The sequence below is a fragment of the Aplidium turbinatum genome, chromosome 17, assembly GCF_918807975.1.
Source record: "Aplidium turbinatum chromosome 17, kaAplTurb1.1, whole genome shotgun sequence".
NCBI classification, from domain to species: domain Eukaryota; kingdom Metazoa; phylum Chordata; class Ascidiacea; order Aplousobranchia; family Polyclinidae; genus Aplidium; species Aplidium turbinatum.
Window position 1 is genome coordinate 8,289,739 of NC_137488.1, and position 15,467 is coordinate 8,305,205.

The following is a 15,467-nucleotide window of genomic DNA, read 5'->3' on the forward strand; positions in this document are numbered from 1 at the left end:
AAATGTCTGACAAGTTTGTTTTTTTAAGATTTGATTTTTGATATTCTTTTACATTTCCTTTATTGTTTAATTTCTCAGAGTGTTGCAAAAATTCTTGTATTTAGTGACACATTTTTTTCGAGCTTGCTCCATTGTTTGCGTTTTGTCGCTTCTGCTTTTTCTAGACCCTTGGTGACTTGGTCCCAAGAGATGTACGTATGCGCCGCATACTTGCGGCGTAGACTTTTTGTTTGCGCTAACGTTTGCGGCCACATTTTTTTGGATAGTTTGCGCTTGAGGCTGCGCCGAAAAATTTTCGCGGTTTTTTAGCGCATAGCGTCAACGCATACTTTTTAATGTTTTAGTTGTTGTTTGCAATTTTTTTTGTCAAACTGCGAAATGTTGACGTCTTCCAATTGCCCATTGTTCTAGTGTTGTGTCACAGTGTCATCTATTGTTCAGTCAGCTGGAGTTTGTTTGTATATCGCACTACTGCCTTTGACGCTAGAGTCTCACGTGGAGACTGAAGTCTTGCAGAAAAAAAGAAAGAATCAGTTAAAACAACTTAGGCCTACTGAGAAATTTGTAAATTACGGGTCAGAACAGGAATGTAATGTAAGCAAGCAAGTAGGTAGGTTGGTAATGTCCCTCCATGTAAAATGTAAACAATGACTTGGCTTCGTAGTGTGAAGTTTTTTTAGTCAAGCAGTGTTGAAGGCGTTTGTAAACACTTTAATTTATATTAGTTAAGTCTTGCATTTTGGGGCAAATCAGAAACTTCTCAGGCTTACCCGGCAACAAGACTTCAACAATCGGAAACTTCACTCCGTCAATCTCGGTGACCGGGCCTGCGTCAGTGATTCAAAGCCTCTACAAATACAAGTATGCGAAACTGCCAGGATTAAGCTCTGCAAGAAGCTTTCCCAGTCCGAGGATAAAGATTCAATCAATCAATGAGCAGTGCAGCCTATAAGTATCTAAACAAACTCAAATATTTGGTCTCCGACCGTGATTGCTTGCATGATGTTGTACTCTGTATGTTATAGGCTATGTAGTACATTACTTTGCCTTTGCCAGTTATTCTTGTTGTAAGCTATGTAGCGTAGTAATGTGTAGGCCTACATACAGTAGGCCAGGGGTCACCAACCTTTTTTGCATGCGGGCCACTTTGGCACTAAGGAGAGCTGTGGCGGGCCGCACTAATAAAATTTTATGTAGGTTGACTCTTATGCTAGAAAAGAGCGCATTTCGTACCTAGTACCAAGCGTTACATGTTGTTCATATGTAGGCCTATGTTAGAATACCGCAGCAACAAAATTAATCGAACAACGCTACTGCCAGGCCAAGCTCCTTTTACCACACTTTTGACTTTTTTAACAATGCCTAATAAACGAGGCCACTTGTTTGGCGCACTTATAGCCAGGCGAGCGGTTTCATCAGAATATTCATCGCCAAGCAAGAGTGGTGTTGTCACTTCGCTTCACAAATGATATCTTGCAATTAACAATTTCAGTAAACAAGGAAATGTTTGACACATCGCAATACAGGCAACCAGTGGCGGCTCGTCATAAGGGACTGCGGGACTGCAGCCCCCCCAACATTTTTGTGCATATGTGAATTATATTACATATAGATAGTTTTGCCATGTTTTTTTAATTTATTTCGCTTGAAGAATTAAAAAAACTCTTAATATTATATTTTTTTGTAATAAAAAAAAAATTGTGTTACAAAAATTAATTGGCAACTCTGGGTCTGCAAATTCTGCAGGTCCGGTGTTGCTTGTTCTTTTTTTTATGACGTAGGTTTTTCAGAAAAAAGTTTTCTATCGTCACTGAACAAGCGCTGTAGGGACTGCAAATAGAACAGACCCTGGTCAGGGATTCCAACTTTGGTTCTCGTAAATCTTTAGGGTAAGCGTGTGGAAGCTATCGGTGATTAGGTGAAGGGATCGTAGGTTACTTTACTTGATCTGTGTTTTGAGAAGTCACTGAGACAAACAAGTTTTAATGTGAAGTAAAGCCAAATACTGTAATTATTGGTGCTCTTTCACAATTCGTCCTTTTGGGATGATGACGTCATCATACGTCACACAGGTTGGAATGGACCATTATAAAGGAGGAAGTACGAGGTGGAAATGCACTGAAAAACACCTGAAGGAAATTGTCTCCCATTTATTCATTTGTTGTTCAATTTCAACAAATTTGCTATCTTTGGAAAGCACAAGCATAAATCTAACCAACTAAGTTAATACCAAGTCCCAAAATAGTAGGCTACTAGCTCCATCTGGTGACCACCTAAACTTGACCAAATTCAAGCCATTATCAAAAGTTTACTTTAAATGATAAAAACATTAAACGACAGCCAATTAAAAGAACATGTTACTGTGTTACTAACCCTAACTCGGTGCATTTATAACTCAGTCCGGTACAGGTTTATAATTATTTATATTAGGTTAGCCTACTGGTTGATGCAGCCCCCCCATGTTTTGAGACCACGAGCCGCCACTGCAGGCAACAATAGTGACCTGCATACATATCAGCGAAAAGTAGGCTCCAATAACAGGGAAAAAGACACTAGGCAGTAGGCACCATGAAACAAACGCTTGTGGAAATCACCGAAAAATCGTAATTCTATCGTAATTCATAAACAGTGTTCCCTCTAAAAAAGCAATGAGTTGTTTTTTCATCCTTTTTTGTGAGAGTCTATAAAACCGTCTTTCTTTTATTATAGACAACTGTCACTTGCGGTGCTTATCAGCGTGGCAAGAATGTGTTGATTAACAACATTTTGCAGTACTTGCTTCGGCAGTAGGCTACATATACTAAAATTGGAACGATACAGAGAACATTAGCATGGTCCCTGCGCAAGGATGACACGCATAATCGTGAAGCGTTCCATATTTCTTTAAAAAAAAAAGCTAAATGTTGTCATAATACAATCAGAAAAAGTCTTTAAATTTATATAATATTTTGCCAATTTATTATAAATTGAGTTGGCACACCGACCTATTTTGCCAACAGAAACTTGTATGAAGAGAACACTGTTCGTAAAACACAATAGCGGTGAAACGCACACTAGTGTTTACATGACATTTGCAAACTTAAAATAAGCAACCCTATGCTCACAGAAATTCGAAAACAGACGTTTTAATCAACCACTGGACATCGCATTGGAATAACTTTAAGCGACCCCCACCTAGAATTACAATCTGATTGGTCGGTCGGTGGAATCGTATGCAAAGGAAAAACTTGTATTTTGTTGATGTAAAAAAGAAAGAAACGCCTTAAGCAGTTTCTTTCGAAAAGGTTGGCAGTTTTTTTGTAACTAATTGGGCGCCAGCAGCGTTCACACTGCCAACGTGGTAAAACCTGCAAGTGCTAGTTTATAATACCACAAACTATTTAACTTTTGCTTTGAAAATTTAACAAATACTCGTACATACAATTGTGATCTGAGAATTAAAGCAGTAGGCTATAGTATAGCTCGCAACAATGATACCAAGCGAGCCATACAACTTCCAAAGAAGACTTATAGTGAAAGCTGAATGCCAAGGTTGGCTGAGCATAGACAATTTTATTAGTTTCTTCATGGAAGATGGCTTTCTAAGCAAGTATTCTAAAGGACTTGAAGGAGTGCGCACGTTAAACCTAAAAGAACATCAATTCGTTATCACACACACCGAAGCAGAAAAGAAAAACTTGGAAAAACTAGCTATAGATCACCAAACCCCGACAGCATATCAATTCCAAGGAGCTACAATAACAGTCACAGCATGGAAGCCCAAACCACCCTGTGACATAGTAACACTGTACCCAGTTCCAGTAGAGTGGCCGGTAGAACTAACAAGAGACATAGCAAACGACTGTAAATGGGGAAAACCCGAAAAAATCTTTCTTGGGAGATTTAAAAAATTCCCAAACGTAAAAAACGAATATGTCCATATCCATTTAAGGGACATAAACCTGGAAAACATCCCAGACAAAATCAAAGTACACGGTATATGGATATATATCACAAAGCCAGGAGAGGAGCATCTCCCCCTGTGCAGAATATGTAAAAAGCGAGGTCATTGGGCAGCAGATTGCGCCCAGTGCGATATATGCAAAAAGAAGGGGCACACAGCCCAACAATGCCGAACAACACAAAAAATGAATAATACTCCTCAACGTCATCTTTGTCGCTTCTGCAAAGGACTAGACCACCTCGATGCAACATGTCCCATGAGGATATTGTGTGGGTATTGCCAACACCGAGGACATCAAGGTACGGAATGCCCAAAACGTGCCCTCCTAACTCAACAAAGAAACGCCGAAACAGAAAGTGGTACTACAAGCCCTAACACAGAAGGACTATCCTCAGATAGAGAGTCCACTGACATAGCATCAAACCCATGGGAAAAGAAAAGCACACGAAGGAAGAAAAAGAAAAAGAAAACAACACACAATCAACAAAGACATCCGATATCTAAAACAAGAAATGCACCTGAAAGTCACCATTCACCAACATCCACCTACATCAGACCTAATAAGCGACCTCTTGAAGATAGTCCGCCCTTAGAAAACAAGACCCAAAAAATAGATCCAAACTACTCAAAAAACTCATCCTCCGATTCAGAACAAAGCATAATGCCTCTGATGATTGACACATCATCCCAGAATCAGACAGATGAAAACCCTCTCACGCCATCAGAAAACGATGAAAAATCTACCCTTGAACCAAACAAAGAAGAAGAGCTGCCAAGAGACAACGAAAATACTTACTAACTATAATATTTAAAACGAATTTTTATTGAATCCTTTTATCGCCTAAAAACCGAAAAAAACAAAAGGTAATAATAATCATAGTGTTAAATAGCCTATAATATAGCCTAATGTGATTGTGTATCATACTTTTGACACCTAGTGAAATGCTTTCTGAGGCAGAGAGTCAAACTTGTCACATGCAAGTTAAAAAGCTTAAAATTTGCTCAATCAATATAAATGGAATTTCCAAAAAATTTACCAACATTATAAAATTCTTTAAGCTTCATAGACTCTCTGCCTTAGCTATTCAGGAAACTCATCGACTTTTACCTAAACAATTAGAAAATTGGGAAAAATTTTATAACATAAAACTTTTCTCAAACATATATTCCCTGATTCTCCAAGCTTTCGTGCAGGAACTATGATAATACTAAAAAATGAAATATATCAAAAGGGTCAACCCAGACATACTATTTTAAAGAACAACCACCTTCACCAACTACATATCAATATTAATGGTGAAAATATGCATATTATCAATGCATACTTTCCACAAAATCATAAAGACAAAACATCACTATCAGAAATACTATCCACAAACTTACAAAAATGGAATGATGACAAAATAATACTACTTGGTGACTTTAACCTGATCACAGACCCTCTAGATACTGCAAACCCTCAATCCTTCTCAAACACCTACGACAAAAAGACATTTAAAACACTATTAAATAATTTTCAACTAATAGACATATTTCGATACAAACATCCACACAAAGCAATCTATACATATTCACACCCAAAGCAAAAACAAGAATAGATAGAATATATATAAACAACAATACCTTGAAGCACTTTGAAAACATTACACATCACACAAATTTGTACTCAGACCATAATAATGCACCAACCTTATCATTAAGCTATCACACACAGATAAAATGGGATCAACACACATATAAAGTAAATAACTCCATCTTTCAACATCAACATGTAATATCCGAAATAGAAACAACATGGACCAATTGGACAATAAGAAAACCAAACTTTCAAAATACTCTTGAATGGTGGGATAAAGGAAAAGAAATACTTAAAAATAAGCTGATAGAGCTCTCACAGCAACTTGCAACGATGCAACGAGAAGCATATGACACAGCAAACCAACAACTCCAGATCTTAAACTCTAAGATTGAAGACGAATTTCATCCAAACCTAGTATCTGATCGAGCAAAATTTACCGATGTTATTGAACAATTTCACAATAACACGCAAAGAGGAGCACAAATTCGCTGTAAAATACCTCAAAACGATTCAGAGAAAACAAGCAAAGGATTCTTTCATCTTGAAACGAAAAGAGGTAAAAACAATACTATCACCGAACTACATACAGAGGACAATAAAGTTGTAACCAACAAAAATGACATCTTAACAGAAACACACAATTTTTACCATAAGTTATGGGGAATTGATGGAAAAATTGATCCAACTGAACAAGATGAATATCTAAACATTTTGAACCACACCACAATACATGCAGATGAAGCACAAGAAAATGAAAGACTAATAACAAAAGATGAAATTAAGATCGCAATTGATACATTAAATAAAAATTCAGCCCCCGGCTCGGATGGCCTCAGCGCAATCTTTTATCAAAAATGTTGGCACATTTTGAAATATGATTTGCTTGAAATGTATACTAACTGTTTTCTAAAAAACACTATGACAGTAACGATGAGAGAAGCCATAGTTAAACTTTTTCACAAAAAAGGAGATAAATCATCGCTGAAAAATTGGAGACCAATCTCATTATTGAACACGGATTACAAAATTCTAAGCAAAATCCTAGCCAATAGAATCACCCCCTTAATGAAAACACTGATTCAACCCAACCAAAAATGTGGTCTACCGAACAGACGAATTGAACACGCTACAATGAATATTCAAGCAGCCATCGAAGCAGCAAAACTAAAAAACAGAAAATTATATATAATGGTAACAGACTTTGAAAAAGCGTTTGACAGAGTGGAACATTCTTTTCTGTACAAAATACTGCAAAAAATTGGATTTAAGCCAGTGATGATTTCATACTTAACTCTTATATACTCAAACATCTCTAGTCGAGTTGAAATGAATGGAGCACTAACAAAAAAAATCGACATTAGGCGAGGCATCCGACAAGGATGCCCTCTGAGCATGCTCTTTTTTATAATATGCGCCGATGTACTCACACGCCGCATAGAGAGCAATGCATCAATAAAAGGCTTCTCCATAAATAAAAAAGCAGTAAAAATCGAACAATACGCAGACGACACAACGTTTATCACAAATAACCTTAATTCTATTACTGAAATACTTAAAGAATTAAAACTTTACCAACAAATGTCAGGACAAAAAATTAACGAAAACAAAACACAAATGCTTGTATCACAACCTGAGTTACAAAGTGAAGTACAGCAACATTACCCACATATTCAAATTCAAAATGAAATAAAAATCCTTGGAATCTGGCTAGGAAACAACAACAAAAAACTAGACACTCTTAACTGGGAAAAAGTGATAAAACAAACTGAAACGACTGCCAACATTCATAAATTTCGACCACTCTCCCTTCTAGGAAAAATCACCATAATAAATACTCTCCTCGTGCCTATATCTCTTCACATGGGAAGGGTTCTTTACCCACAAAAAAAGCATATTCAATCCTTAAACAAAATCTTATACAATTTTCTATGGTATCCATCTCCAATTGAGCAATTAAGCAGAACAAAAATCATTGCAGAAGTTAAAAACGGAGGATTAAAAATGATTGACATAGAAACAAAATTTCAAACCAGTAGAGCTGACAGAATTAGACACCTGTCCACACTCGATAAAGCTACAGAACTATGGCATGAGTGGGCAAAGTACAATCTAAACTATAAAATAAGGCACATCAACCAAAAATTATATAACCTAAGTGAACCACACTCTGATTGCCCAAATTCGTTTTATTCTGATATTTTCCGCACTTTTCTCCAACTCCGAAAACACAATCTTGACTGGACTGATATATCATATAATACAATATACACAACCCTAAAAACACAAAAAGAAACTAAAACTGAAATTAAGAGCCAAAACAATGAACCAATAAGCTGGTCAGAAACGCTCCTTATGAAGAAAAATATCAAACCATACTTTTCAAACTCTGACATATCGATCTGCTATCGAATAGCACATTCAGCTTTTAAATGGGGCGATTTTTACAAACAATCTAACTCATGGCGTTGCAGCCAGAACAAAATTACTCAGTGCAAATTTTGCAAAATGGCTGTCGACAATATAAAACACCTGTTAACTGAATGTACCTTCACGAAATCAATTTGGAAAAAAATAGAAAAGCTATATCATTCAATAACAAAACAAAAGATTAAGCTTACAACTGATATAATCCTATACAACCATTTTCCAAGCAGACAGGCAGACAACCTACTGATTCTGCTGATCCTAAATACAGTTAAGAGTACCATAATTAAAAAGAAAATTTCACTAGACATTGGAGATAAATATATGTGGGACAACAAAAAATTTACCAAAACAACCCTCTGGGTTATTAAAACAAAAATTAAAGAATATCTTCAAAATGACACCTCTGTAATACCGACGCCCCTTACAAACTCCCCACACTGTAGCATAAGTCGAACATGACAACCAAGAACCCACTGTTCTCGAAAGAATTCTGCTATTAATTGTTATCATTTGCAATGTATGTACCTGACTTGTGAATTTTATGAAATGCGCCATAGTAAATGATACTTATTCACACATACCATCTGCATGTAGCATCATTGCACTACAAGAGAGCAATGAGGCAACATGCAGATCCTTCTTCGTTTATGCAATTGCATGCATTACATTATATTCCTACTTATTGATTTGTTTATTTTTGGCTACAAATGTGCGTTGTGGGACGCACAATAACATAGAGACTTTTATTGTGACTGGTAATGTGTTACCTACCTGCCTGCGCAATGCATCTGAATTAATGTCGAACACAACAACGCCTTTTGGCATATGCATGATAAGAATATCTTTTGGGCTACTATTGTATGAATGTACTTGTTAGATGACCGTTATTGTGGAGATAAAACACTAGCCTCAAACATAAAAGTGATATCATAGCTACAATGAATTTCCAAATCTATCGCATGCCTTTGATCTCTTAATACAGGTATAACTTATACTGTGCAACAGATTGGTATCAATAATATGATTGCATTCACCAATTGCTTCTTTTGTATTGTTTACTGTACAACTGTTTTTACTTTTCAAAAAAAAAAAAAAAAAAAAAAAAAAAAAAAACAGCCTCATGGGCGAAACACGTGTCTATCGCTGTCTATTCGATGCTACAATCGGCTGCCAAAATAACTTAAACGTTTAATTGGAGGTCTCAATGGCTGGCGTGGAAGCTACACCGTTCTGGTTAGCGAAGCGTCACTGCAGCTCGCTGTGCTAGTGAGTAATCAGCCTTGTGCTGATAGCCGGGAAGAACGCCTTTCTTCACATATGTAATTATATATGTTTTGTAACTTGATGAGCAGTTTAGCAAAACATGCATCCAGGGGCCAATTGTAAGAGGCTTTTGAGTAGCCTACTGCTAATAACACTAGTATGCTAACTATCCCTGAATGCTAATAACAAAGAGTTGTGCAGTTCAGAATCTAACCTTGCTTGTGTCTGGCAGTTTTGTCTTCCATTAACCCACTTTTTAAAAATCTTATCAGAAAAAAGCATAGAGCTTACTGAGAGAATTATGGCATTAAAAGCAACATTAGTCTTATTCAAACGGAATCATTTTAAAAATAGTGTTTTTTATAATGGATTTTTAGGGAGCGACAGTTAGTATATTGCTCGGAGCGACAGTTAGTATAATACTAGAATTTTCTTGATAGGCATATTCTACAGTTTCTTACACTACACTATTGTAGGCTATTCAGAGAATAACTTACGGTAATACTAATCTCCAAGTGAAATGGAGCATGATAATACAAATCCATGGCCCTACATGGAAAAGTATTTTAAGCTCTCTTTTTCGAAAAGCAAAAACTTATATTTTCAATGCCAGATGTGCCTTCTGGCCAAAAAGATAATTTCTTGTGACGAGAAATCGCGAAGTGGCTTGAAAAGTGTGTTGTTTCGAGTGGTTTATACCGTGTGAATGTTTAGCACCTAGCAAACAAAATGAGTTTGCGCTAGAGTATGCGCTAACGCTGACGCCGCCAACTTTTTTACAAGTTGCGTTGACGCATGCGGCGTATAGTTTTTCGAACGTTTGCGTTTGCGCTGACGGCGTCAATATTTTTTGAATGCGCGTACATCACTGTTGGTCCCTTTGCTATAAGTTATATAGCCTATTTTATGGCAAGTGAAATTGTTTTGTGTTTACTTTAATGGTCGTAGCGAATCTGTTTTAGATATCTCAGGATGGTCAAAAATAGTAATTAAAAACATAAATGAATCTCCATCTTCGGACTGACAAAGCCTTTGATAAGTTATTTCTGGCAGTTTTGCACATTTGTGGAAGCTTTGAACCACTAACGCAGGTCCAGTTGCAGAAATTGCCAGAATGAGGTTTTCTCTCGTAGCCTACTGTAATCTAGTTGTTGTCGTCTATGAATTAATTAATCTAGTTATTAGATTACACTAATTAAGTGCCTGTTCCCGACAATGGTTCACCAAATCAAACGTCATATAAAACCGTTCAGGTCTACTGAATCTTAGCGTATTACGTCATGGAATTTTTCCTAAAAAAATGAGCCAAGATTGCACCATCGTTCGTAAGACTTGTATCACACCTGTTGAAAATTGCTTCACAATGTTTCACTATGACGTCACAGTAACTGCGTACGTGAGTTTGAGATATAGCAATGTATTCTAGTCATTCGTAAAATGGTTCCTTGAAAGTTGGTAGCATATTTAACTGTTTGCTTAGTGCTTGCCAGCTGGACGAAAATTCCGTCTTTATCTAAGTAGTTTGTATCGTAGTGACAAGTGTTTAGTGGTGTACGGTGTTGCATCCCAATTTCGACAGCCAGGTGGCTAATTTTACAGAAATGCAATTTTGAATAGACGTTTTCAAAGGAGTGTTTCTTTCGGTCATTACATACAGACGAACGGATCCGAGAATCTTATGTTACAATTTTCCCATGAAGAGATTATGGTTTACCGCTGTGACCATAAATAATAAAGACGTGGCTTGTTAGTTGGTAGGCCAAGAAGCATTTAAAGCACATAAATAATAAAAGACGTTACTCTGTCTAGTGTTTGGTACAGAAGCAGAAATAATAAAAGACGAAGTTGTTGGTTTGGTAGGCTACAGAAGCAAAGAAATAACAAAAGAAGATCTTGTTGGTTGGTAGTCCACAGAAGCACAAGAAAATTGAAGACTTTTTTTCTCAGTTGGTACTGAAGAACTTCAAGCTAAAAATTAAAGGCGTTTCTTTGCTGGTTCTGAAGAAAAAACAACATTGACATTCATTAGCAAGAAAAAAGATTAAAGACAATCGATCTGTGCTTGAAGATTCAAGTGGACGAATCCAACCAAGTTTTGTGGAACTTTAGGACTTCATATTAGGGTGGGCCAAAATTGAGCGTTTTTCAAATTTATCTTTCAATCGCTTCAATAAATTGGTAAAAGTTGCCATTTTCTATATGGTTAACGATGGCAAAAAAATTTTTTTGAATAAAAAAGTTTTTAGGGTCCCGCAAACGCCCCAAAGTGCTCCAATTTTGTTAAATTTCGCAAAAAAACGACTTAAAACGCCAATTATACCATCTAAATCAGGGGTGGGGAACCTTTTTAGTATTGCGGGCCACATAAAATGAAAAATAACAAAGGCGGGCCACTAAAAATTTCGAAATTTTAGCTAGTAGCTTGACAACGGTGACAATGGATTCTTTCACGAATTCTCCATCTGCATGTGGTTTCAGCTTCTTTGTTATCAGTTCAGTATGGTAACTTCATAACTCGTTCTGACAATATCTTCACCCTGTTTGCAGTAGCCTACCTTGACAAAGTGCTTTGCTGCGCTTGTAACTCTCTTCTAAGGACACTAATCTTATCCTGCCTCGCCTGCCCTGTTAGCTGTTTAAAATAGCAGGAGTCATAATGACGCTCTAAATGTGATTTTTTCTTTGCTGCTACAGATTTACCACAAACAATGCACACAGGTTTGCCACTTAGGCTACTTCAACAAAGTACAAGTTTGTCCAATCTTTCTGGAACATTCTGCCTTCATCACTAATCTTTCTTTTCTTTGCAGAAGCCATTATACAACGTAAAATTTTGCTAATTTGAGAAGTAGGCTACTCTGCAAAACACTTTTCACGAATGGCATAACTGACCGATTAACAATAACTGGTCACATTGTTGTTACAAATTGCCTTCTATGATGGATTAACTAGTCATAGAAAGCCATTCGCAATATACCGAGAATGCAGAGCCTAGCCTACTCTTTTTTGAGCTGTTGTTTCAATATATTTTGGGTAAAGAAATATTGACGCGGGCCACATGGAACAGTCACGCGGGCCGCATTTGGCCCGCGGGCCGCAGGTTCCCCACCCCTGATCTAAATTATCGCCAATTGTTCTTATACTTGACAATTATATGGAGCAACTTGATACACAACATGTAAAAAAAAATTAATTAACATGGCTTAAATACTTACTGAGATATTCATGTTTAAAGTTTTAAAATTTTCAGCCACATGGTGGCGCTATAATTTTATATTTCCTTTAATAACTGGTGACACACTGAAGCCACCGACATATACAAGGTATCAATGGAAAGGTAATTAGCACGGCTAAACGATTGTGTATTGAACTTGGTCATGATAATGTTTGATGACGTCATTATGACTTAATATATTGGAAATTGAGTTCATATGAACGATTCATTTGCCTTTTACAGTATATCGAATTCTTAAAGTACAACTTTTAATTAGTGATATTTTCTTCCCAGTTTAAAGTAACATTTTCTTTTGGATGCAGGTGATCGGAAGTACGTGGTTTGTAATTATACACTTATACAGACAGTAAGTGATACTAATGCACAACACTATAAGTCAAGAAATCAGCCAAAGTTTTTTTGGTTACTGGTTCAGATGCAGTAGCTGCAGATCGTTGGAATTTTCTAACTGCATCAAACACTTTATATGTTGCTTGTAGCTGCTTTTCATTTTTTGGCTTTGTAGGACCATGAAGAGATGTTGCCATGCCGAGTGCTCTTTCGGCACAATCATTTACCACTGACAGATTCTTGACAACAGATATGGTATATTGATAGTCTGGTGACTCAGGCCATTTAAACGCTGACAGTTTTAGCAACTCTTCATTGAAATGTAGAAGATCAAAAAGTCTATATGTGTCGCCCCAACAAAATCTTTCAATTGCTTATTGGAGAATGAAGAGCATTGTGGCATCTCCTGACTTATTTGAAGAGGTTTTCCTTTGTATTTCACCAAAGCTGAGCGCATTGCTTCTTTGGTTAAGTTATCCACTGATGTATCGAAAAGAGCAAGACCTACCAGCCGTTCACTCAAGTACCAAGTGTGATCTTAAATCTTATCTAGAGCAGGTTGGACAATCTTTAAAAACTCATAGGGCAATATTCCTTTAGCACTGCAGATTTCCTCTAGTGCTTTAATGAAAGCCAAGTCATTTGAGGGAGCTTTGGAAGCAAACATGCATGTTAGCCACGCTTTGGCATAGTAAACGCTGTAGAATGTTGTCAAACTCCGGAGTCTATGTCATGGGCAAAATATGGCTTAAGCATTGCTAACTTCATAACGTAGAGAACTTTAGACATTCATCTTGCATGATGGTACCGTAGGCAGACGGTGCCCGCAGCTTAAATGGCATATATTTTCGTGGAAGAATACCACCAAGACACACGTAGCAAAGTTGGGCCATTTCTAAATAATCATGCCTTAACACTGTATCATTTTCCAACCAACTTTTCAAAAATTGTTTAGCTTCTTCAATGTGGCGGAATAAAGTGCGTGAAAGTTTCTTCTTATCCAAGAGTTCGAGATTTTGTGTATCTGTATTAATATCACTCCAAGCAGAACACAGCTTCTTAAAAAGTGGTTCATAAGGTGATGTGGTCTTCTTCTTATCTCCAGTTGTAGACAATTTTCCGAGGACGGATTCACTTGCTGCACCACAAAGCAACTCGTAAACATGATCCCGGCAGCTAATTCCAACAGTGCTTGGGATAAGGAAGTTTCCAAGCGTTTTACAATGCCAAATTTTACACCAGTATTAACTGCGGTAGTGTCAAATAACTTACACATGCGATTATTTTGTTTAGTTCTATGCCCTTTTCTATTAGCAGATTAAGAATTTTGAAGTGCTCTTCAGCTGCAGATCCATTTTTCACAGGTATTATTCCGAGTAATATCTCGTCTCCCTCAGAAGTGGTTGGTAGCTCGGCCACTCGCTCCTCCTTGTCAGCACAGTGAGTGAGAGCTTTGAATAATTTCCCGTCCCAGTGAAGTGTCAAAAAATCAGTAGCTGCAGCAAGTTCATTAGCTAAGAGATTTCTTTCTGCTTCAGTAGAAAGTTTTATCTGCTTTCAGCGTAGGCGTACAGTATTTACAGAGAGAATTTTGTTATTAAGACTATTTTCTGCAGTCGCGGCACCTACCATTTCAAACACTTGCCTGTTCGACAAATAGTATTTGGCTGCCAGGCTGCAAACTTGGGGTGTAAAAACTTTCTTTTTCTTGGTTTCCGTTGTCTTGCTTGTTTTTGCCGACAAATCCCCCACATAGGTTTGATCCAGATCTTCTCCACTTTCTTCTGTAGAAGTACTGGATTGCAACAAATCTTGCGGAAGTGGTGTATCTAAAGCATCTTTAAGTTTACGTTTTATACCTTGATCTTGTCTCGTTTTCTTTCTTTTCATTTTTATTTGCTCTTGAATATCTAAAGAACCCAAAGTGGCTTTTCGATTTTTACCCCGAATTGCTTTAAGATAATTCCAGTCCTCCATTTTCTTAGGGTTGGTAGACGTTCTCAAATCGTCTTCTACGTTTTTCTTAACAACCTATAGCGTCTTATTTCTTTCTGTTTCTCTTTCTTTTCCTTCTCTGTGTTTGCATTTTTTCAAATTTTTATACCGGTCTGTCAACTTCTTGACCATGTAAGTTATAGCATCTGTGGTTTTAAGACCGATTCCTGTTTTCTTCCACCATTGTTTAATATCTTCGACAACTAGAATTATTGCTTCTCGTTTCGGGGAAGTACCTTTCGATTCTTCTTGCTTAATTGTATGATAACCATGGAAGTGAAGCAACACTTCCTTCCCACATGGAGGATACTTTCCAATAAATCCAAGTCTATGGACACCAGCGTTGAGATTTAGCAAAAGTGATTCGTCAATTAGCCATAGTTTTTTTTTTGGATACATTTTATTTGATTAATTGCAGAAAGGCAATTTTAAATAGTATGACGTCATAGTGACGTCATTAAATATTAGTTTGGCCAAGTTTAATACATGATCGCTTAGCCCTGCTAATTATCTTTCCATTGATACCTTGAATGTGTCGCTAGCTTCAGTGTGTCGCCAGTTACTAAAGTAAATATAAAACTACAGCGCCACCATGTGGTTAAAATTTTCAATATTCAATCATCTTCTCCACATGAATATCTCACAAGGTACTTGAGCCATATTCATCAAATTTTTTTAATATGCTGCGCATCCAG

At 37.0% G+C, this 15,467-nt stretch overlaps 1 non-coding gene across 1 annotated transcript; it reads left to right on the forward strand.

Annotated features, from left to right (window-relative positions):
* Positions 1 to 2,771: 2,771 nt before the first annotated feature.
* Positions 2,772 to 2,883, forward strand: LOC145787017 (U6 spliceosomal RNA). The gene has a single exon (XR_014291345.1). It is a non-coding gene; the product is annotated as a U6 spliceosomal RNA (small nuclear RNA).
* The last annotated feature ends 12,584 nt before the right edge of the window (positions 2,884 to 15,467 follow it).